Source organism: Papio anubis, chromosome 8, assembly GCF_008728515.1.
Source record: "Papio anubis isolate 15944 chromosome 8, Panubis1.0, whole genome shotgun sequence".
Classification (NCBI taxonomy): domain Eukaryota; kingdom Metazoa; phylum Chordata; class Mammalia; order Primates; family Cercopithecidae; genus Papio; species Papio anubis.
In genome coordinates, this window is record NC_044983.1 from 50,641,561 (window position 1) to 50,666,380 (window position 24,820).

Consider the following 24,820-nt stretch of genomic DNA (forward strand, 5'->3'; position numbering starts at 1 on the left):
CAGAACAGGTGAGACAGGTGCCAATTGAACTTCTGCAAGGGTGTGCTGGGTGTTATCTGGACCAGATGGTCATCCAGCATGGGGAGGAGCACGCAAACCTTCACCTTTCCCAAGCAACAGTGCTTTGATGTGAAGTTAAGGGTACACAAAGGAGAAGGGAGTTGAAGATCTTTGGCTGTATCAACAGAGAGGTACTGCCTGATTGTAATCAAGGTGAGCTGTCATTGCCAAACAACCACTGGCCACAAATGGCTTTTATTCCCAGTTTTATAGTGAGTGTGGAGGGGGCAAGAGAATGGGAAGGATGCTTTTTTTACCCAAACACTTTTGGTGATACAGCTTTATATATTTTAAAAATGTATCCTTTAAAAAAATTAAACTCTATGATAAAATATAATTAAAGAGCTTAAATAACTAGCTTCTTATAGATGTCCCCAAATTGTATATTATTATTATTTCAGATGGTATATTATTTAAAGAAAAGGATCCACACTCAAAGCAGAAGCTTTCTTATTTACTCAAATTAAACAACCTAACATCAACTCTTTAAAATTTCATGAGATATGTAATGGCCCACACTATGACATATCTTGGGGAATGCTCCATGTGCACTTGAAAAGGCTGCTCTTGTTGGGTGCAGCGTCTCCTGCAAGGCAACAAGATTAAGAGAGTTTATAGTGTTTTTCAAATCTTCTATATTTGTACTGAGTTTTTGGTCTAATTGTTTTATCAATTACTGACAGACAAGTGTTCAAATAATCCACCATAATTGAATTTTACTATATATCTGCCTTTAGTTATCTCAGGTTTAATGCATTTATTTTGAACCTCTCTTATTTGTTAATAGCACATCTAGGATTATGTCTTCATAGTGAATTGGCATCTTATCTCTGATAGTATTTCTTGTCTTGAAGTCTACTTTGATGTTAAATTGGTCACATCAATTTCTTGTGCTCAGCACTTTATAGACCCGAGTCTTACTTTGGGCTTTTTTGTGCACGTCACACCCAGAGAGTTGACTATGCTTTTGTGGTCTGTATTCAAGGATTTTTGAGATTTTAAAATTAATCAACTGGGTACACACTACATTTGGCTAATACTCTAAAATGTTTGACAAACTATGTGTTCTTGATGCTTTCTACATTTCAACAAATGTCCACATTATTTCAAATAATAGTAGCAACAATAAAATATAATGAGGTAACCCTAGTAAAATAGGATTTTGATTTTTCACATTCTGATTTATCAGTGTCATTCTCTTATCCTTGGCAACAAGTTGCATAAGGTAAGGTTTGGGGAAGAATCAGGGAGAAGCACAAGGCAAACAGATCAGGCCTCATAAAGTCTCAGTCATTTCCAAAGTGCTGGAGTGATGTGTGTCCCTTCACTGTCTTCCTCTTTAATATATTTGCGAATCAACAGACTCACTCCTTTAATGCCAGCAATTTCCTAAACAAAAACAACTTTTTATTCACCCACGTAAGATACTAGATTTTTTGGAAACAAAAGGAGAGAAACTTAAAGCCACAACAGTAGTTTCAAAGGCATCAATTGTAATGTTCCCTCAAATTACCTTGTCAAGCTCTTAGACTGATTTGTCTTAGAAGTTAAATACTTAGAATGCTTTGAAATGGAAACAAAACTGTAATTCCTTGCCTCTTTGTATTTGTTGAATGTGTGTAATGTCCTACTACAAAACTTGAGTCAAAATGCTTGCAATAAAATATTTTGTTTGTCATATTCAGAGCAGCAAGCTAAAAAGGTAAACAGTCACAGAGTTTGGTCTGGTGACTTGAGCTATCATTTAAGGTGCTAAGGACACCCTTTCCAGAGAATCCAGGAAGCCTAAGCCTACCTGCTTCGTATGGAGTAGGGAGTGCTCAGTGCAAGTGTCTGAAGACTTGTTTCCTAGATTTACCACTAGCGCATATTTGTGAGCATGCACAAGTCATTTAGACCTAATGATTGATGTCTTAAACTGTGACACAGTGGTAAACATACCTGCCTTACAGGCTTGTGTAGGATCATGTTAGGGGAACTGTAAATAATTCAGTATGACTAGATCATGGGGCTGGTTTAGGGGAGTGGGGAGCAAAGTGGCTAGGACAGAAAACAGAGACCAGATGACAAACGACACAGAAAACCATGGGAGGGACCTAGGACTTTATTCTGCAGGATTTGCATTAGTTAGAGGTTTACAATTGAACTGTGCATCTTTTAATATTATGTCTTATTCTCAATTAGCCTGTTCACTTCTTTGTTAAGTCTCCAAGCAAACAGCATCTTCAGGTACCCTTAGGGAAAATCACACCCTATTTCAATTAAAAATTCACCTCTAGCAAAGATAGTACTTGATAACATTTCAACCAAGGACAAAAACTAAATAGTCACACTGAATGAACATTGCCCAAAATACATGCGGTCAAATTCATCACAGGCATTAATAGAAGACCAAAATTCACATTGTGCACTCTAGACCGGTACTGTGCAATATAATGGCTACTGATCACATGTGGGTGTTGAGCACTTGAACTGTGGCTAGTCCAGATTAAGATGTGCTCTGAGTGTAAAATACACCACAGATTTCGAGTGCTTAGTATGAAAAAACATAAATGTAAAATCTCTCATTAATAACTTCATACCAATTATAAATTAAATGAGAATATTTTTGAATACTCTGTTAAATAAAATTTATTATTAGAATTAATTTCACCTGTTTCTTTTACTTACTAGGAAATGTAAAGTGGCATATGTGGTTCCCATTCCATTTCTATGAGAACACATTGTTCTGGATCATTCTGGAGTGGTGCTGGAAACAGGCAATATCTCAGTACCATTCTTTTCACTTCAGATACTTTCTGAAGAATGAATAAAGGTACTTGAAAACAAAAGTTATGTATATTTTTATAATTTGTCGAGCAAGTGCAGTCTATATTGAAGGCCATATGTATAAGTATCTTTTTGTGTTTGTGTTTGAAAGAAATAGATACTGGGGGTCGGGTGCCGTGGCTCACATCTGTAGTCCCAGCACTTTGGAAGGTCAAGGAGGGTGGATCATCTGAAGTGAGGAGTTTGAGACCAGCCTGGCCAACTTGGTGAAACCCTCTCTCTATTAAAAATACAAAAATTAGCCACGTGTGGTGGTAGGTGCTTGTAATCCCAGCTACTTGGGAGGCTGAGGCAGGAGAATCACTTGAGCCTAGGAGGTGGAGGTTGCAATGAGCCGAGATTGTGCCACTGCACTGCAGCCTGGGGGACAGAGTGAGACTCTGTCTCAAAAAAAAAAAAAAAGAGAAAAGAGAAAAGAAGAGAAGAGAAAGAAGAAAAGAAGAGACGAGAAGAGAAAAGAAAAGAAAAAAACACTGGGAAATCACTGTGGAGTCTAATGAACTTCCCCACTAAAGCTTGAGCCCTGAGATGACCTTTGTAGTTTGCTGGGAACAGGATTTCTGTGCTCCAGTGCAGGTCCCAGAAGGCTTTCTTTGGATAAGACAGGTGCATAAGATGACAGTACAAACAGATGGGAAAAGAGGGCCACAAAAAAAGTTGGCCTGCAAGACACAGATACCAAAAATGGAGACATCTGCCATGGCCATCAAGGAAAATGTTAAAAAACATTTACATTCTCTTATTTCTTGTGTTTGTGTGTCTCCTTTATTTGCAAATTCCTGGAGGACAGAAACCATACATGGCCCCAGCATGTTGTTCCATACAGGTAGGAATTTGATCAATCCTTTTCAAAGATAAACTCTTAGCGTAATCCGGGTTTGCTTTGTTACAACAGTGTTAATGATATGTACTACTGCACAAGAATCCTAATTTTAAAAAAAATTTTAGCTGCTAAGTCTCAGCATTAAAGATTTTTACATATGATGAAAAATATACCTCTCGTGAAGTTTTATTAAACGATGTATGAACTGTAAAGTTATTATTAACATTATGTTAGTTATATAAATTAGTTACATAATGACAGTAAGTTATTACTAACTGTAAGAGAGCAGGAGACTGCTAGCAGAGTCAAACTTCAAAGTTATCCCAGTTCAATCCATTTTCACTTATGTAAACATGCAAAAGATTATTACCATAATTCCAAATTGGCTGTTATACGTTCCAGACATATAATCCCAAAGAGGTACTGGAGTTGGATTTTGCCTTTTGACAAAAATACCTGCCACCTTGGTTGACATGCTAAAAATGAATGCAGAGTTCAAGTGTTTGAAATGCTGAAGATAATCCTATGATCACATCAAAATTGCTGGCAAGTATAGCAAGAGTAAGCAGATTAGATCCTGATCCATTTGTCCTGGCGATAAAGAAAAAGAGCAAGGAAAAAAAATGCTAAGTCTCTCCTTTGAAGGTTTACAAGCCTATATCTAAGTACATCTCGTTGTTGTTTTTCTTTATAAGAATAGAAAGAAAACCTCTTTATCAGTTGTTAAGTGCCAAAGTGGGCAGGATGATGAAACAAACAGAAAACATTAATCTGCAGGCCCACTTGCCAATTTCACCTTCATCCTCCTGCAAAAGATGAACATATCTTAGTCAGTTTGAAAGTGAGTAAATCTGAAAAGCTTCTGCACAGCGAAGGAAACAATTAATGGAGTAAAGAGACAGCCCACAGGTTGGGAGAAAATATCTGTGAATCATATTTGGGGAAAGTGGCTGATATGCAAAATATATAGGGAACTCAAACTACTCAATAACAAGAAAACAAGATCCAATTAAAAATGGGCAAAAGACTTAAAAAGACATTTCTCAAAAGAAAACATACAAATGGCCAACAGATATATAAAAAACACTCAACGTCTCTAATCATCAAAGAAATGCAAATTAAAACCACAATGAGATATCACCTCACTCCTGTTAGATTTGCTATCGTCAAAAAGACGAAAGATAACAAGTGATGGTGAGAATGTGAGCAATAGGGAACCCTTGAACACTGTTGGTGGGAATGTAAGTTGGTATAGCCATTTTGGAAAACAGAATGTAGGTTTCTCAAAAAAAAATAAAATTAGAACTACCTTATGACGCAGTCCTCCTGCTGGGTATATATCCAAAGGAACTGAAATCAGCATGTCGAAGAGATATCTACACTCCCATGTTTATTGCAGCAGCACTGTTTACAACAGCCAAGAGAGGAAAACAACAGATTTCCCTCAACCAATGAATAAAGAAAATATGATACACATGATAGAACACTATCAAGTCTTAATAAAACAAGGAATTCTGTCATTTGCAACAACGTGGGCAAACCTACAGGACATTATCTTAAGTGAAATAAACCACGCACAGGGAGAACAAATACCATATGATCTCACCTATTTATGAAATCCAAAGACTCAAACTCACAGAAGTAGAGAGAGAATGGTGGTTACCAGTGATGGGAAGGGTAAGTGTTGGTAGGGTCGAGGGTGGACAGGGAAAGGGATGATTTAGGTTAACAGGTACAAAGTTTCAGTTAGATAGGAGCAATATATTCTGATGATCTGTTGCACAGTATGGCCACTATAGTTAACAATAATGTATTGTAGCTAAAAGAGGGGATTTGAAATGTTCTCACTCCAAAGAAATGATAAATATTTGAGGTAATAGATATGTTAATTAGCCTGATATGATTATTTCACGATGTAGACATGTATCAAAACATCACGTCATACCCCATGAATATATCAATTTATAACAAAATATGACAGTTATTACTTGTCAATTAAAAATAAAATAAAACTTAAAAAATAAAAAGCTTGCTTATGGGGGTCTCAGTGGCAGGCCCACAGGAACGACTGGAACTTGGTAATTAACTGCTGCTACTGGATCCTCAGCAAAAGACAGTAGTGATTCAAAACCATGTTCAAAGAGGAGAGTTACTGGAGTAATAATAATAATTCAACCCTGAAGGTTTTCACAGCTGTTATGTCAATTTGGCATCGCTGCTCTCTTGAGCTGTGAAGTATGTCAGATTTTCTCATGAAAAACACAGAGGGTCCCACTGCACGGAACGTTCAGGTCTGAAGAGCTTAACAATAATCACACTCGTTGGTTCTATGCCCACCCCACAGGGGCAATTAGCTAATTGTCTGTGAAGCCCTTTGAAATGAATACGCTTAGAGTCAGAATTTGACATACATACTTGAACTTGAAGGGATGTCAGGAATATTAGATTTTGATATCAGTCCAATAGCACCAGACATAAAATAACATACATTAATGCATTATGTATTTAGGTACAGAATCATCCTTCCCACCCATAAAAGCTGGGATTTTTTTCTGTTTTTTTTTTTTTTCTCCTCACCTAATTTATATAAGGGACTATTGTTTTCAAACTGCCATTATTAACATTGAATTTCCTACAAAATATATTGTTTAATGGTCTTTAATTTTTTAAACATATTTTATTTTTATCTCTTTCTTGTTTTTCTTTCTTTCTTTCTTTCTTTCTTTCTCTCTTTCCTTCTTTCTTTCCTTCCTTCCTTCCTTCCTTCCTTCCTTCCTTCCTTCCTTCCTTCCTTCCTTCCTTCCTTCCTTCCTTCTTTCTTTCTTTCTTTCTTTCTTTCTTTCTTTGAGACAGGATCTTATTGTGTCACCCAGGCTGGAGTGCAATGACAAAAACATAGCTTACTGCAGCCGTGAACTCCCAGGCTCAAGCAATCCTCCCACTTCAGCCTCCTGAGTAGCTAAGACAACAGGTGCACCACCAAACTAGGCTAATATATTTTTTTATTTTTTTATAGAGATGGAGCCTTGTTGTGTTGCTCAGACTGGTCTCCTGGGCTCAAGAGATCCTCCCACCTTTGCCTACCAAAGTGCTGGGAATACAGGTGTGAGCCACCACGCCTGGGCTTTAGCTTTTAAATATATACTTGTTGACTTGATCTTCTTCTGACATTAAATAACAGCAAGGTAATTTTGATAGTTTTGTTTAAAACACACAATAAATGAGACAAATAAGAATGATTAAAAATAGTGCCATAGAAATTCTTCAGCTATTTTTTTTTTTTAAGATGAAGTTTCACCCTTGTTGCCCAGGCTGGAGTGCAATGGTGCCATCTCGGCTCACTGCAACCTCTGCCTCCCAGGTTCAAGTGATTTTCCTGCTTCAGCCTCCTGAGTTGCTGGGATTACAGGTGTGCACCACCATGCCCAGCTAATTTTCTGTATTTTTTTTTTTTTTTTAGTAGAGTTGGGGTTTCTCCATGTTGGGCAGGCTGGTCTCGAATTCCTGACCTCAGGTGATCCGCCCACCTCAGCCTCCCAAAGTGCTGGGATTACAAGCGTGAGCCACCACGCCCACGCCCAGCCTCTTTAGCTATTTTTAACTTAATTTTTCTTTGGGCAGATGCATAAATCCACTGAATCTTTTAACTGAAAGGATGCTTGATGATCAGTCAACCAAATCTTTCATTTTCCATAAGTTAACTTCTTGCCTCTTGGTTGCTTCTGAGTTTCTCGAGCTTCCAAGGTCCACCCTTGTTGTAAGCCCTGAGTCACTGGGGCAAGTCTCCAGCTCTCTCACACACCATTCCACGGGCCTGACTCTGCCATTTTCTGTCCTCTACCCTCGGAACCCAGCTCCCACAGCTGTAGCCCTCTGTGTGCACAGCTTTGCCCCATGAGGACACACCCTACTTCCTTCATCCTAAACCCCCTGATTAAAAGCCTGACTGTAATGATTTGGGATGAAAGAAGAAAAACAGATCATGACAATCTATTTCAAACTAAGTTTTTGAGACCCATCCTCAAATTTCTGGAACCATTTCCACCAAGCCTTACTTCTCTATCTCAGTACTAAGCTTAACTAAACACAACCATTAAAGTGCCTTTCCTGAGCGGAGGAAAGAGCAGGGAAATCCTCTCCCAAAGAGCAATGATATCCTCCTCCTAGACCACCCAGCCCTGTATCTAGCCAGGCTTAAAAATACAGTAACAATGTGACATATTCCTTCCCACGACCTTCTGATGAGAAGTCTGGAGACGCACAGATATTTGATCAACACCACTCAGCCAGGGAGCTGTGCAACTGGTTTGCAACTGGATTTCCGGGTTCCCAACCAAGTGGATATCTTACATTGCAGCAGACCAACCGTGAAATGAAACAAGAACACCTTAACTGAGGGTAAATATGAGAGTGTCCACAAAGGGGGCACTATTAAACCATAGGTATCAGGAAGCCCAGTTGTGCCCTGGCCCAATATTGACTTGCAGCCTGTCTTGGGACCATATCTTGGTGGTTTGTGTTGCCCCAATGGCATTCTAAAATAGAGGATATGTTCAGTGTTACTTCGGCTACAGCGTTTTATTGCCTCCAAAATAGAAGATGCCCAGCTGGGAGTACCTGATGTTATGAAGAGCAAAGGAACAAGTGCAGAATAATATTAAAGCCACAGGGTTCTAGCTGGAGGCAGACCAATGCTTCCAGGCTTACCATTTGGACAGTCATAGAGGCAATTTATACCACAGTCATTCAGCAACTACTGCATTATCTTTCCCAGCTCTGTTCTTTCTCAGAACAAAAATTGTACAATTGAAACAGTAGGTATTTTACCACAACCCCTGGGTCATAATTTGAATAATAGATGTTTATCGTAAGGAATTTTTCACCCTCTCATCTGCTGAGATAGTGTTCTCATAAAGTACCGCTGGTGACAATGGAAGTAGGACAGGGTGAGGTTGACTTGAACTGAGAAGGACTCTGGTTATAGGCTCCACAATTCCAGATCACGGGATGATTGGAGTGAGCACAGCCTCAGGCATTGAGGACCCAGATTTGAGGTCTGCACTCATTAGTTTTGGGCAAGATTCTTAACTGCAAAGAGCATCAATTTTCAAATCTGTAAATTAGGATTAATTTAACTAATGCCTACTTATAAAATCGTTCTAAGGATTACATGAGCCAAGAGGTATAAAGACACCAAGTAAACTGGCAAACATTCTGTTAGCTACCACCAGCCTCTTCTATCTCAAGTCCAGCAATTATAAGCCAAATAGGAGGAGACTGCAATCTGATAAAGTCTAAACTTACAATGAGAACATGTATGTGGAGGGCTCATTATCTATTGATGCAGATTTGCAAAGTTGATTGTTAAAGAAATATTCAGTTACTTGACATAGAATACCAAAGAAAATTTTTTTCAAAAATTTAATTTTTAAATAAAAGTTCCTTGGTGCACTTAAACTTCTTCAAGGAACAAATGGCTTAGTCACCTGAAATCAAGGCAGATACTTTTTGCCCAAATTCAGTAGGTGTTTTGATATAAGCAAAGTTAAAATCTAACTTCAGTCTGTGATATGAGAATGTATAGCTCTAGTTTTGATGTTTATTTTCATTCTACAAATCATTCAAATATATGATTGTTGTCCTTTTGCTTTTTTTTCAGTCAAATACTTGGTTAATGTCACAGACTTATTTAATTGCATGTTAAGTGGTTTATTAGTCTGTCTTTGAGTATTTACAACTCAGGAACTGGGAAACTGAAGTTGTTTAGAAAAGTTACTTACTCATGTCACAGTGATGGCTACCTGGTGAGCCACGACCTTTCTGTCTGGCTTCTTTTATTTAGCATATTTTCAAAGTTCAACCATGTTGTAGCATGTATGAGTTCCTCATTTCCATTGTATGAATATACCACATTTTACTTATCTGTTCATCAGTTGATTGACATTTGCATTGTTTCCCTCTTTTGACTGTTACAAATAATGCTGCTATAAGTATTCCTGTAAAGTTTTTTGCATAAACATACGTTTTCAATTATTTTGGGTGTATACATAGAAACAGAATTGTCAGATCAATGGTAAATGCTACATTTAACTTTTCGGAGGACTACTAGACTGTTTTCCACAATGGCTGCAACATTTTACATTCTTGGCAACAGTGTACAAGGCTTCCATTTCTCCACATTCACATCTAAAGTTGTTATTATCTGACTTTTTAATTTTACTCATCCTAGTGAGCATGAACTGGTATCTCATTGTAGTTTTGAGTTACATTGTCCTGATGGCTAAGGATGTTGAACATCTTTTCATGTGCTTTTTGGCCATCTGAATATCTCCTTTAGAGGAATGTCCACTCAGCTCCTTTGCCCATGTTTTAATTGGGCTATTTTGTTTTTTCATTGACTAGTAAAGTAAGAGTTCTTTATGTATTCTAGATACGAGTCCCTTCTCAGGTACATAATTTGCAAATATTTTCTCCCATTCTTTGGGTTGCCTTTTCACATTCTGAATGGTTTCATTTAAAGCACAAAAGTTTCTAATTTTGATGACATCCATTTATTTTCTTTCTTTTCATGTCTTTAGTGTCGTATTTAACAAACCATTGACTAATCCAAAGTCATGGAGATTTATGTCTATGTTTTTTTCTCAGCACTTTATAGTTTTAGCCCCTACATTTAGGTCTTTGATCCATGGACATAACTTCATTATTATGTAATGGATGTACTATTGTCCCAGTAATATTTGTTGAAGAAAATTTTCTTTTCTTATTGAATTGTCTTGGCAGCTTTATCAATAATTAGTTGACTATACATATGAGAGTTTTTTCTGTACTCTTAATTCTATCCCACTGCTCTATATGTTTATCCTTATTCCAGTACCACACTGTTTTAATTTCTATAACTTTATAGTAAGTTTTAAACTTTGGAAGTGCAAGTCCTCAAATGTTGTTCTTCTTCAAGCTTGTTTTGGCTATTCTGGTCTCTTGAATTTCTGTGTAAATTTTAATATCAGCTTGTCAAGTTTTGAAAGAAACCAGGTGGGATTTTGATAGGCATTACATTGAATCTGTGGATTAGTTTGGGTAGTATTGTCATCTTATCACATTTAAATATTCTGATCCATGAATGTAGGTATCTTCCCAATTACTTGGATTTTCACTATTATTTTCAACAATGTTTTGTACTTTTCAAAGTATAAATTTTGTACTTTTTTTGTTAAATACATTCTGAGGTATTTTATAATCTTTGATGTTATTGTAGTTAGATTTTTTAATATCATTTTTGGATTGTTCATTACAAGAATATAAAAATATAATTGATGATAAATGGATTCCCAGGCAAGATGGCTGAATAGGAACAGCTCTAGTCTGCAGCTCCCAGTGAGACCAACACAGAAGGCAGGTGATTTCTGCATTTACAACTGAGGTACCCAGTTCATCTCATTGGGACTGGTTAGACAGTGGGTGCAGCTCACAACGGACAAGCAGAAGCAGGGTGGGGCGCTGCCTCACCTGGGAAGTGTAAGGGGTTGGGGAACTCCCTCTCCTAGCCAAGGGAAGCCGTGAGGGACTGTGCCATGAGGAAAGATGCAGTCTGGCCCAGACACGTTTCCCATGGTCTTCACAAGCCACAGACCAGGAGATTCCCTCTGGTGCCTACACCACTAGGGCCCTGGGTTTGAAGCACAAAACTGGGTGGCCGTTTGGGTAGACACCGAGCTAGCTGCAGGAGATTTTTTCATACTCCAGTGGTACCTGGAACACCAGCAAGACGGAACTGTTCACTCCCATGGAAAGGGGGCTGAAGCCAGGGAGCCAAGTGGTGTTGCTCAGCAGATCCCACCCCCATGGAGCCCAACAAGCTAAAATACAATGACTTGAAATTCTTGCTACCAGAACAGCAGTCTGAAGTTACCTGGGATGCTCAGGCTTGGTGAGGGAAGGGGCATCTGCCATTACTGAGGCTTAAGTAGGTGGTTTTCCACTCACAGTGTAAATAAAGCCGGGAAGTTTGAATTGGGTGCAGAACCCACCACAGCACAGCAAAACCACTGTAGCCAGACTGCCTCTATAGATTCCTCCTCTCTGGGCAGAGCATCTCTGAAAGAAATGCATCAGCCCCTCTCAGGAGCTTATAGATAAAACTTCCATCTCCCTTGGTCAGAGCATCTGGGGGAAGGGGTGGCTGTGGGCACAGCTTCAGCAGACTTAAACATTCCTGCCTGCCAGCTCTGAAGAGAGCAGCAGATCTCCCAGTATAGTGCTTGAGCTCTGCTAAGGGACAGGATGCCTCCTCAAGTGGGTCCCTGACCCCCATGCCTCCTGACTGGGAGACACCTCCAAGCAGGGGTCAACAGACACCTCATACAGGAGAGCTCTGGCTGGCATCTGGCCGGTGCCCCTCTCGGATGAAGCTTCCAGAGGAAGGAGCAGGCAGCAATCTTTGCCATTCTGCAGCCTCCACTGGTGATACCCAGGCAAACAGGGTCTGGAGTGGACCTGCAGCAAACTCCAGCAGACCTGCAGCAGAGGGATCTGTTAGAAGGAAAACTAACAAACGAAAGAAATAGCATCAACATCAACAAAAAGGATGCCCGTGCAAAAACCCCATCTGAAGATCACCAATTGCAAAGAGCAAAGGTAGCTAAATCCATGAATATGAGGAAAAAACAGTGCAAAAATGCTGAAAATTCCAAAAACCAGAATGTTTCATCTCCTCCAAAGGATCACAACTCCTCAACAGCAAGGGAATAAAAGTGAATGGAGAAGGAATTTGACAAATTGACAGAAGTAGGCTTCAGATAATAACAAACTCCTCTGAGCTAAAGGAGCATGTTCTAACACAACGCAAAGAAGCTAAGGACCTTGATAAAAGGTTACAGGAACTGCTAACTAGAATAATCGGTTTAGAGAAAAACATAAATGACCTGATGGAGCTGAAAAACACAGCATGAGAACTTTGTGAAACATACACAACTATCAACAGCTGAATCAATCAAGTGGAAGAAAACATATCAGAGATTGAAGATCAACTTAATGAAATAAAGCATGAAGACAAGATTAGAGAAAAAAGAATGAAAAGGAATGAACAAAGTCTCCAAGAAATATGACTATGTGAAAAGACCAAACTCACGTTTGATTGGTGTACCCGAAAGTGACAGGAAGAATGGAACCAAGTTGGGAAACAGACTTCAGAATATATCCAGGAGAACTTCCCCAACCTAGCAAGACAGGCCAACACTCAAATTCAGGAAATACAGAGAACACCACAAAGATACTCCTTGAGAAGAGCAACCACAAGACACATAGTCGTCAGATTCAACAAGGTTGAAATGAAGGAAAAAATGTTAAGGGCAGCCAGAGAGAAAGGTCGGATTACCCACAAAGGGAAGCCCATCAGATTAACAGTGGGTCTCTCTGCAGAAACCCTACAAGCCAGAAGAGAGTGGGGGCCAATATACAACATTCTTAAAGAAAAGAATTTTGAGCCCAGAATTTCATATCCAGCCAAACTAAGCTTCAAAAGTACAGAGAAATAAAATACTTTACAGACAAGCAAATGCTGAGGGATTTTTGTCATGACCAGACCTGCCTTACAAGAGCTCCTGAAGGAAGCACTAAATGTGGAAAGGAAAAACTGGTAGCAACCACAGAAAAACCTACCAAAATGTAAAGACCATTGACCATATGAAAAAACTGCATCAACTAATGGACAAAATAACCAGCTAGCATCATAATGACAGGACCAAATTCACACATAACAATATTAACCTTAAATATAAATGGGCTAAATGCCCCAATTAAAAGGCACAGACTGGAAAATGGGATAAAGAGTCAAGACCCATTGGTGTGCTGTATTCAGGAGACCCATGTCATGTGCAAAGACACATAAGCTCAAAATAAAGCGATGGAGGAATATTTACCAAGCAAATGGAAAGCAAAACAAAAACAAAAACAAAAACAAAACAGGGGTTGCATCTTAGTCTCTGATAAAACAGACCTTAAACCAACAAAGATCAAGAAAGACAAAGAAGGGCATTACATAATGGTAAAGGGATCAATGCAACAAGAAGAGCTGACTATCCTAAATATATATGCAACCAATACAGAAGCACCCAGATTCATAAAGCAGGTTCTTAGAGTCCTACAAAGAGACTTAGATTGCCACACAATTATAGTGGCAGACATTAACACCACACTGGCAGATCAATGAGACAGAAAATTAACAAGGATATTCAGGACTTGAAATCAGCTTTGGACCAAGAGGGCCTAATAGACATCTATAGAATTCTCCACCCCAAATCAACAAAATATACATTCTTCTCAGCACCACATTGCACTTATTCTAAAATTGACCACATAATTGGAAGTAAAACACTCCCAGCAAATGCAAAAGGACAGAAATCATAACAAACAGTATCTCAGACCACAGTGCAATCAAATTAGAACTCAATATTAAGAAACTCACTAAAAACCACACAACTACATGGAAACTGAACAACTTGCTCCTGAATGACTACTAGGTAAATAATGAAATTAAGGCAGAAATAAATAAGTTATTTGAAACCAATGAGAACAAAGAGACAACGTACCAAACTCCTTGGGACACAGTGAAAGCAGTGTTTAGAGGGAAATTTATAGCACTAAATGCTCATTTCAGAAAATGGGAAAGACCTAAAATCAATGCCCTAACATCACAATTAAAAGAACTAGAGAAGCAAGAGCAAAAAAAATTCAAAAGTTAGCAGAAGAGAAGAAATAACTAAGATCAGAGCAGAACTGAAGGAGATAGAGATATGAAAAAACCCTCCAAAAAAATCAATGAATCCAGAAACTGGTGTTTTGAAAAGATTAACAAAATAGATAGATTGCCAGCAAGACTAATAAAGACGAAAAGAGAGAAGAATCAAATAGACACAATGAAAAATGATAAAGGAGATATCACCACTGATCCCACAGAAATACAAACTGCCATCAGAGAATACTATAACTACCTCTATGCAAATAAACTAGAAAATCTAGAAGAAATGGATAAATTCCTGGACATACACATTCTCCCAAGTCTCAACCAGGAAGAAGTTGAATCCCTGAATAGACCAATAATAAGTTCTGAAATTGAGGCAATAATTAATAGCCTACCAACCAAAAGGAGCCCAGGACCAGACAGATTCACAGCCAGATTCTACCAGAGATACAAAGAGGAGCTGGTACTATTTCTTCTGAAACCATTCCAAACAATAGAAAGAGAGGGACTCCTCTTATTTTAACTTATTTTAAGAGGCCAGCATCATCCTGATAACGAAGCCCGGCAGAGACACAACAACAACAAAAAGAAAATTTCAGGCAATATCACTGATGAACATTGATGTGAAAATCTTCAATAAAATACTGGCAAACCAAATCCAGCAGCACATTTAAAAGCTTATCCAGCTAGGTGCAGTGGCTTATGCCTGTAATCCCAGCACAGGATGCCAAGGTGGGCCAATCATGAGGTCGGGAGTTTGAGACCAGCATGACCAACATAATGAAACCCCATCTCTACCAAAAATACAAAAATTAGCTCGGCATGCATGGCTGTAATCCCAGCAACTCAGGAGGCTGAGGCAGGAGAATTGCTTGAACCCAGGAGGCAGAGGTTGCAGTGAGCCAAAATCGTTCCACTGCACTCCAGCCTGGGTGACAAGAGTGAGACTCTGTCTCAAAAAAAAATAAAAATAAATAAAACAAAAAAATTAAAAAAAAAAAAAAGCTTAAGCACCACGATCAAGTTAGCTTCATCCCTGGTTCAACATATGCAAATCAATAAACATAATCCATCACATAAACTGAACTAATGACAAAAACCACATGTGTATCTCATTAGATGCAGAAAAGGCTTTCAACAAAATTCAGCACCCCTTCATGCTAAAAAAAACTCAATAAACTAGGCACTGATAGAACGTGCCTCAAAATAATAAGAGCTATTTATGACAAACCCATAGCCAATATCATGTTGAATGGGCAAAAGCTGGAACCATTACCTTTGACAACCACCACAAGACAAGGATGCCTTCTCTTACCACTCCTATTCAACATAGCATTGGAAGTTCTGGCCAGAGAAATCAGGCAAGAGAAAGAAGTAAAGGGTATTCAAATAGGAAGAGAGGAAGTCAAATTGTCTCTTTTTGTTTGCAGATGACATGATTATATATTTAGAAAGCCCCGTCGTCTCAGCCCAAAGTCTCTCTAAGCTGATAAGTAGCTTCAGCAAAGTCTCAAGATACAAAATCAATGTGCAAAAATCACAAGCATTCCTATATATCAATAACAGACAAACAGTCAAATCATGAGTGAACTCCTATTCACAACTGTTACAAAGAGAATAAAATACCTAGGAATCCAACTTAGAAGGGATGTGAAGGACCTCTTCAAGAGAACTACAAACCACTGCTCAAGGAAATAAAAGAGGACACAAACAAACTGAAAAACATTCCATGCTCATGGTGAAGAATAAATATTGTGAAAATGACCATACTGCCCAAGGTAATTTATAGATTCAGTACTATTCCCACCAAGCTACCATTGACTTTCTTCACAGAATTGAAAAAACTACTGTAAATTTCATATGGAACCAAAAAAGAGCCTGTATAGCCAAGACAATCCTAACCAAAAAGAACAAAGCTGGAGGCATCACCCTACCTGAATTCAAACTATACCAAAAGGCTACAGTAACAAAAATGACATGGTACTGGTAGCAAACCAGATATATAGATCAATGGAACAGAACAGAGGTGTCAGCAATAAGACCATACATATACAACCATCTGATCTATGACAAACCTGACAAAAAGAAGCAATGGGGAAAGGATTCCCTACTTAATAAATGGTGTTGGGAAAACTGGCTAGCCATATGAAGAAAACTGAAACTGGACATCTTTCTTACACCTTATACAAAAATTAATTCAAGATGGATTAAGGACTTAAACATAAGCTCTAAAACCATAAAAACCCTAGAAGAAACATAGGCAATACCATTAAGGACACAGGCCTGGGCAAAGACTTCGTGACTAAAATACTGTAAGCAATGGTAACAACAGCCAAAATTGACAAATGGGATCTAATTAAACTAAAGAACTTCTGCACAGCAAAAGAAACTACCATCAGAGTGAACAGGCAACCTACAGAATGGGAGAAAATTTTTTCTATCTACCCATCTGACAAATGGCTAATATCCAGAACCTACAAAGAACTTAAACAAGTTTACAAGAAAAAAACAAACAAGCCCATCAAAAAGTGGGCAAAGGATATGAACAGACACTTCAAAAGAAGACATTTATATGGCCAACAAACATGAAAAAAGCTAATCATCACTGGTCATTAGAGAAATGCAAATCAAAACCACAATGAGACACCATCTCATGCCAGTTAGAATGGCAATCATTAAAAAGTCAGGAAACAACAGGTGCTGGAGAGGATGTGGAGAAATAGAAATCCTTTTACACTGCTGGTGGGAGTGTAAACTAGTTCAACCATTGTGGAAGACTGTGTGGGGATTCCTCAAGGATCTAGAGCTAGAAATACCATTTGACCCAGTAATCCCATTATTGAGTATATACCCAAAATATTATAAATCATGCTACTATAAAGACACATGCACACATACTATTGAGGCACTATTCACAATAGCAAAGGCTTGGAACCAGCCCAAATGTCCATCAATGATAGACTGGATTAAGAAAATGTGGCACATATATACAATGGAATACTACGCAGCCACAAAAAAGGATGAGTTCATGTCCTTCGTAAGGACATGGATGAAGCTGGAAACCATCATTCTGAGCAAACTATCGCAAGGACAGAAAACCAAACACCGCATGTTCTCACTTATAGGTGGGAATTGAACAATGAGAACACTTGGACACAGGGTGGGGAACATCACACATTGGGGCCTGTCATGGGGTGGCGGGATGGGGGAGGGATAGCATTAGGAGAAATACCTAACGTAAATGATGAGTTAATGGCTGCAGCAAGCCAACATGGCACATGTATACATATGTAACAAATCTGCATGTTGTGCACATGTACCCTAGAACTTAAAGTGTAATTTAAAAAAAAAACACACACAATTTTTAAGAAGAAGGTCCACTATGCTCCCTCTAGAACCAGGAACCAGGGTCCCACACTGGGAATCTGAATTGCCATCTTAAAGATTGTCACTGAGCAGGGATGGTGGGTAGAGACAGAACAAGCACAATGCTGTGAAGTTTTATTACCACTTTTAAATTGCTTTATTACCACTTTTAAATTACTTTTTCTTGATTCAGCATTTACTTAGTTGGTATGAACGGTTTACTATTTTTCAGAGCTATGACAAAGTTGGTTCTGAGAGTTTTTGCTTGATTTTTTGATGTTTCTGTGAAGGGATAGAACCTTTGAGCTATCTACTCTACCACTTTTGCTATAATAACATCACTCTTCTAATCATTTTTTTAAATAGGATTGCTTAGAATCCTGTATATAAATTCATTTCATATACATATAGAGGTGATTTTGTTTCTTCCTTTCCAATCCAGGTGTTTTTTTTTCCCTTGCCATATTTCCCTAGCTGAAGCCCCAGCACAATAGTAAATAGAACTAGTGAGAGCAGACATTCTTATCATGTTACTGATCTTAGGGGAAATGCTTTCAGTCTTTCACTATTAGATATGCTACTTGCTACGGGTTTTACATAGATGTCCTTTATAAAGTTGAGAAAGTTTCCTTTTATTCCTAATTTGTTGAATTTTTTGTTTATTTTTGTTCTTGATATTGTTTGAGTGTTGGATTTTGTCAAGTCCCTTTTCTATTGATATGGGGCATCCCATTAATTCATACATTGAGTTGACCATGTGTGTCTTAACCAGTTTAGGCTGCTATGACAGAACACCATGGACTGGATGGCTTAAACAACAGAAATTAGTTCCTCAAAATTCTGGGAAATGTGAGGCTAGAAAGCCCAAGATCAGGGCACTGGTAGATCCAGTGTCTGTCCAGCGTCTGGTGAGGGCACTCTTCCTGGTTTGCAAATGGCCATCTTCTGGTTGCATCCTCACATGGTGGTTGGAGTGGGAGGGTTGAGAGGGGGAGAGAGAGAGAGGAACAAGCTCTGTCCTGTCTTATTTTTAATAAAGGTACTAATCTCATTTATAAAGGCTCTACTGTCATGACCTAGCTATCTCCCCAAAATTCTACCTCTCAGCATCATCACACTGGGGACTAATTTTTTTTTTTTTTTGAGACAGTTTAGCTCTGTAACCCAGGCTGGAGTACATGACATAATCTCAGCTCACTGCAACCTCCACCTCCCAGGTTCAAGCGATTCTCCTGCCTCAGCCTCCAGAGTAGCTGGGACTACAGGTGTGAACCACCATACCCGGCTAATTTTTGTATTTTTTGGTAGAGACGGAGTTTCACCATGTTGGCCATGCTGGTCTCAAACTCCTGACCTCAAGTGATCCACCTGCTTGCCCTCCCAAAGTCCTGGGATTATAGGTGTGAGCCAACGCACCCCACCTGGGAGCTAATATTTTAACATATGAATGAGGGGCACAAATGTTCAGTCCATAGCAATGTGGTTTTTTGTTCTTTATTCTGTTGATATGGGGCATTCTATTAATTCATTTTCAAATGTTAAAAGAGGCTTGCATTCCTGTGATAAATCCCACTCGGTCACGGTGTATAATTTTGTTGTTGTTGTTGTTGTTGTTTTTGAGACAGAGTCTCGCTCGGTTGCCAGGCTGGAATGCTGTGGCAGATCTCAGCTCACTGCAAGCTCCACCTACCAGGTTCACGCCATTCTCCTGTCTCAGCTTCCCAAGTAGCTGGGACTACAGGCGTCCACCACCATGCCTGGCTAATTTTTTTGTATTTTTAGTAGAGATGGGGTTTCACTGTGTTAGCCAGGATGGTCTTGATCTCCTGACCTTGTGATCCACCCGCCTTGGCCTCCCAAAGTGCTGGGATTACAGGAGTGAGCCACTGAGCCCGGCCTAACTTTTTAATATATTGCTGAATTTAGTTTGCTAGTGTTTTGTGGAGTTTTGTGTCTATATTTACAAGGGAAATTGGTCTATAGTTATTTTGTTGGGATGTCTTTCTCTGTTTTGGCATCAGGGTAATATTGGGCTCATAGGATGGGTTGGGAAGTGTTTCTTCCTCTTTTAATTTTTTTGGAAGTGCTTATTATGTATATGTGTTAATTCTTATTTAAATATATGGTAAAATTCATCACTGAAGCCATCTGGACCTGGCATTTTCTTTGTGAGCAGTGTGGTGTTTTTTGTTTGTTTTGTTTTAGTAGTAATTTCAATTTCTTGTTATGGTACTGTTCAATATTCTCTTTCTTCTTGAGTTAGTTGAGTAGTTTGTGTCTTTCTAAGAATTTGTCAGTTTTATTAAAGTTATCTAAATTGCACCATACAATTGTTCTTAATAACCCCTTATAATCCTTTTTGTTTCTGTGAAGTCCTTTTTCTTTTATTTCTGATTTTAGTAGTTTGAGTCTTCTTTTTTTTTTGCTTGATGGATTAGTCTATTTGGCCTGCCATAACAAAATACCAGACTGCAGACCTAACCAAAATTAATTTTCTCACAGCTCTGGAGGCTAGGAAGTCTGAGGTTAAGAGTCCACCTGATGTGGTTCTTAGTGAGGGCTCTCTTCCTGGCTTGTAGAGAGCTGCCTTCTTGTTGCACTCACAGGGCCTTTCCTTGGTGCATGTGTGGGAAAACTGAGGTCTTTGATGTCTCTTCTTTTTAAAAGGACAATAATCCTATTAGAGCAGAGTTTCACCCTTGTGACCTCATTTAACCTCAATTATCTCCATGTAGGCCCTGTCTCCAAATACAGGTACAGTCACATTAGGAGTTAGGACTTCACCACGTGAATTTTGGGGTCTTGCGATTCAGTTCGTAGTACTTGGTCAGTCTAGCTAAAGTTTTATCAATTTTGTTGACCTTTGCAAAAACAACAACAATAACAACAACAACAAACAACTCCTGGTTTTGTTGATTTTCTGTATTGCTTTAACTCCTACTTTTATTTTCATTTATTTTGCATACATTTTTGAATAATAGCCACTATGCCAAAGTTTGGGACTATACGTGAAGAAGTCATATATTTTGCCCTCATGGAATGCATTGTCTTCTGCACTATTTTCACATTTTAGCAAGAATAAATATCTTCTTGTAAGGTTATTCGACACTGAATTTATAGATACATTCTTCGAGTAGTGGGGCTGGCCGATACCGTGTAGTTAATGCTACCACTTCATCGAAGACCAGCTGAAATGGAGTGTGCCGTAGAGGAGGTTTTAATTTGCTAAATGCATTTTCACTAAAATAAGAAAAGTGATCCCTAAGAAGTTGCCTTAATTGTTTCTCCCTGAATATCTCGAACAACACTTTCATTGATCTGTTTCTAATTTTTGATCCTTCAAATGGGCCAGCTTAGTAGACACTTGCCACTTCGACACAAATATGTAGATATGGTTCAAGTGAGCTATAGGAGACTAAACTTGGGATAGGTGATCAGTTGGCAGGGTTATAAGGTCATGGACAACCATCTAACTTTTGTGGATCTCCGATTTCTCCTCTTTTTATAAGCAAGTTTAAATTTAAACTACTCTATATGTGTGATTTTCAAATTTCCAATGTTGTGAGGCCTTAGTTTGGATGGATACACACTCTAATTTATTGTCTCATGTAATCATTTTACTCTTTCAAAGTTTCTCAGAGACTAAAATACTAGAAAGGTCAAAGCAAACAACTGATACCCGTGACAAGGAAAAAGGGTCTCAGTGCTGCCTCAAGAAGTAAAATCACATTTTAGTAAAATAAACATTAATCTTAATAAAATTAAGTTTAATTAATAACTAAAATGGAATTGGTAATGCTGAACTTGCCTACCTTTAAGTACCTAGGTAAAACCAGAAATCTCAGATGGTATGAATAATTACAGCTGTCAACATTTGCATACTTATTGTGGGCTAGGCTCATTAACACTCTGTATGTATCTTATCTTTCTCGTATTTACACTGGGAGATAGGCACTACTGCTACCTCTTTCTTTTCTAGAGGATAATGGAGGCTGAGAGACATTAGACAACTTGCATAATGTTCCACAGGTGATCACTGGGGTCAGGGGAAAGGGAACCCAAGTCTTTTTTTGTTTGTTTGAGACAGAGTCTCGCTCTGACACCCAAGCTGCGGTGCAATTGCGCTATCTCAGGTCACTGCAACCTCTGCCTCCGAGGTTCAAGGGATTCTCCTGCCTCAGCCTCCTGAGTAGCAGGGACTACAGTCACCTGCCACCACACCCAGTTAATTTTTGTATTTTTAGTAGAAATGGGGTTTTACCATGTTGGCCACGCTGGTCTCGAACTCCTGAAGTCAAGTGATCTGCCCTCCTCAGCCTCCCAAAGTGCTGGGATTATAGGCGTGAGCCACCACACTCAGCTGGAACCCAGGTCTTTCTTCCAGCAAAGTGGGTAATCTCAGTTCAATCACTCTTAGGTTTCCTATTTTTATAGAAGTGAAAAGTAAGCCCTAGAAAGCTGCTTTAGCAAGGCCAAGGAAAAGGTTATCTTTGTGATGAAAAGTTTGCTTTATATTGAAAATGACCCAGATTTCACTCCTCATGCTTTATTGCTCATGCTGTTCTACTAAAAAATACCATTATTTCTTTTGCTTGCCTTTTTAAATCACATGTGGTTTCATCATGCCATCCTTATGGAAAACACCACACTTATCACATCTGATAGTTGCATGCCCATGCACATGCATGCACAAACACCCACACCCACACCCTCAGTTAGGGACCCTCATGGAGGCTCTTCCATATACAGCTGGAAACACGGAAAATGACAGACTTTCAACATATATGGTTTCTATTTATAGTGTTGGAACTAATGAGAGTGCTTCAAAGTAAGATTTAAACCTAAAGTCATGGACAAAGAATTTTGTGTGTCATCAAGTCATATGGTAAAATCGATGAGTCAAAGGTCTTGAATTTGTTGTAGCCCAGTGTTTCACTGAATATGAAAATGAATTTGGTCAAGAAGCCATTACTTCCATTGCTACTGGGCAGTGCCCAGGGTTGGGCGCTGTTGCTGAGGAATAGGCCATGCTGTAGAGTCCTCACCAGCCACTGGGCAAAGGAGGCTTTGCAAGAAGGAAGAGGAGGAGGGAAAGTGGGTGATACTTTTTAAGATTTGCTGACTTTAGCTTGTGTTTTCATTCTTCTGAATTATGGTCATAGCTTGGTGTGAGCATTCCAAGGTATTATTTTAGGCAACTTACTTCTGCAAGGAATCAGATAATTTTTCTACTATTGCTTTTTTTTTTTATTTTTATTTTGCACATGTCTTAAAATCCCTTTGCGGTTATAAGATGGAAAAGATGACCAGATGCCGTGTCTTAGGAGGACAGTCCTTTGTTTTCATACCTTCTCTTCCAACCTGTTCTATGGGATGCTCCCCACAAATGCTTATTTTTCTCAGCTGAAAGCATCCTTCTTCCTCCCAAACCTCACTTTATTTGCCCTCTGATGACGCTTCTTCAGCTTCTTTCCTTTCTTTCCAGCTCTCTTACTAAGGACCAGTTCTTAGAGTTCTGTGTCTCTTCACTCAGGGCCAGCACAGTGGTAGTTAGGAACAGACTTCACAGAGAGGGCACTTCAGTTCAATCCTAGCTTCACCGCTGAACCACTCTGTGTCACACATATGTATATATTTTTTTAATTTATAAAACAAAGATGAAAATAGTACCAATGTCCCAGAGTTTCTGTGAAGTTGAGCCGTATGAAACATGTAGAACAGCATTGTAGCACATTCCTGGCACTTAGTCAATGCTCGTCTTAACCTTGCTCTCCATCCCACACTGATGGAGATATGTAGGAGACACAGATATAACCCCTAACACACAGAATCATTTAAGATGAGTGCCTCATTTCCTTCATTTAGAAAACAAAGCTGATAATTCCTGTCTATATCAGAGCTATTTTCAGTGTTTGAGCTGTACCAGTTTACAATTCCTTCACCTTCTGAAGGTGAATGAATTCTTCACAATTGTTGCCACATTCCTAAGGAAATAGCTCACTGCTTTGTTAATCAAACTAGAACTACGCTGGCCTAAATGAGACTCTACTCCTTCACATCGTAAGCATCTTCCTCTGCAGTTTCTGGTAGGATGTTTGAAAATGACCTTGCGCTCCAGAGAAGCATGTCAAAGTCTCAGAGGGACACTTTTGCTTGGGTTAAGTAGTCATCACTTTGCCCTGAGGCCACAGGTGCTTCAAAATTCAAAGAGGAATTCTCCTTTTGAAGATAATATGTTGCTTCTAAGAAAGATTGCATGCCTGAGCAGTTTCTTTCCTGGTGTGTTATAACCGATTAGAATTAAATTACATTAAGGGCAGCTAAGGAATGCACAGTGAACTAACAGACTGACCAACTTATGCCAATTCATTAGATAAAACTGTGCAGGGTAAAAATGTTATTTTCTTTCTCTTTTCGTATCGTAACAGACATCTTAGTCTCTCTCTTCAGAAGTGGCAGTTTATTACAAGAGTCTTGGTTTTCAGCCTGAGAACCACAGATGTAAATAACAAATGCAAGTCAGACACAGGGTGCAGCAGTATCCAAGAGTCAACATACCCTTACACTGGTCTATTATTCTAGTAACTGCTAGAGACGTTACTGGGCTGCAGCAACATTATGAATGCATTTCCAAACTCCTGTCTTACCAGACATACCAGTCTGGCTTGTGGTTTCTGATGAAAGAAATGACTAAAATTTGAAGACGGGCTGTAGTTTGAGATCTGTCATACTTCAGAGTGAAGGAGCTCAGAAAAAAACTTGGTCTTCTAAGCTCTCTGAGTTGATGGGCTTTAAAATGCCACTTGATGGGCTTTAAATTGTAATCTTCTGCTTCTGAACTAGATCTCATAATACCTAAGTGACTCTGAGCATGTAAATTGGATGCCTCTAGGAGTTGGAGCTGCACTTCGAAGCCTGGGGAAACAGAGGGGACAGCTCCACTGTGCTGTAGTCTAAATCCCAATAAAGGCACACTGAGAACAAGGTGACAAGGGGTCATATAA

The 24,820-nt window shown here is 38.9% G+C and overlaps 1 long non-coding RNA gene across 1 annotated transcript in view; it reads right to left on the reverse strand.

Annotated features, from left to right (window-relative positions):
• Positions 1–501: 501 nt before the first annotated feature.
• The window catches only part of LOC110743946, a 30,131-nt gene continuing 5,812 nt past the window's right edge, over positions 502–24,820 (reverse strand). The window contains exon 2 of the long non-coding RNA XR_002523803.2: positions 502–646. This is a non-coding gene — a long non-coding RNA (uncharacterized LOC110743946). The remainder of the gene's footprint in view (positions 647–24,820) is intronic.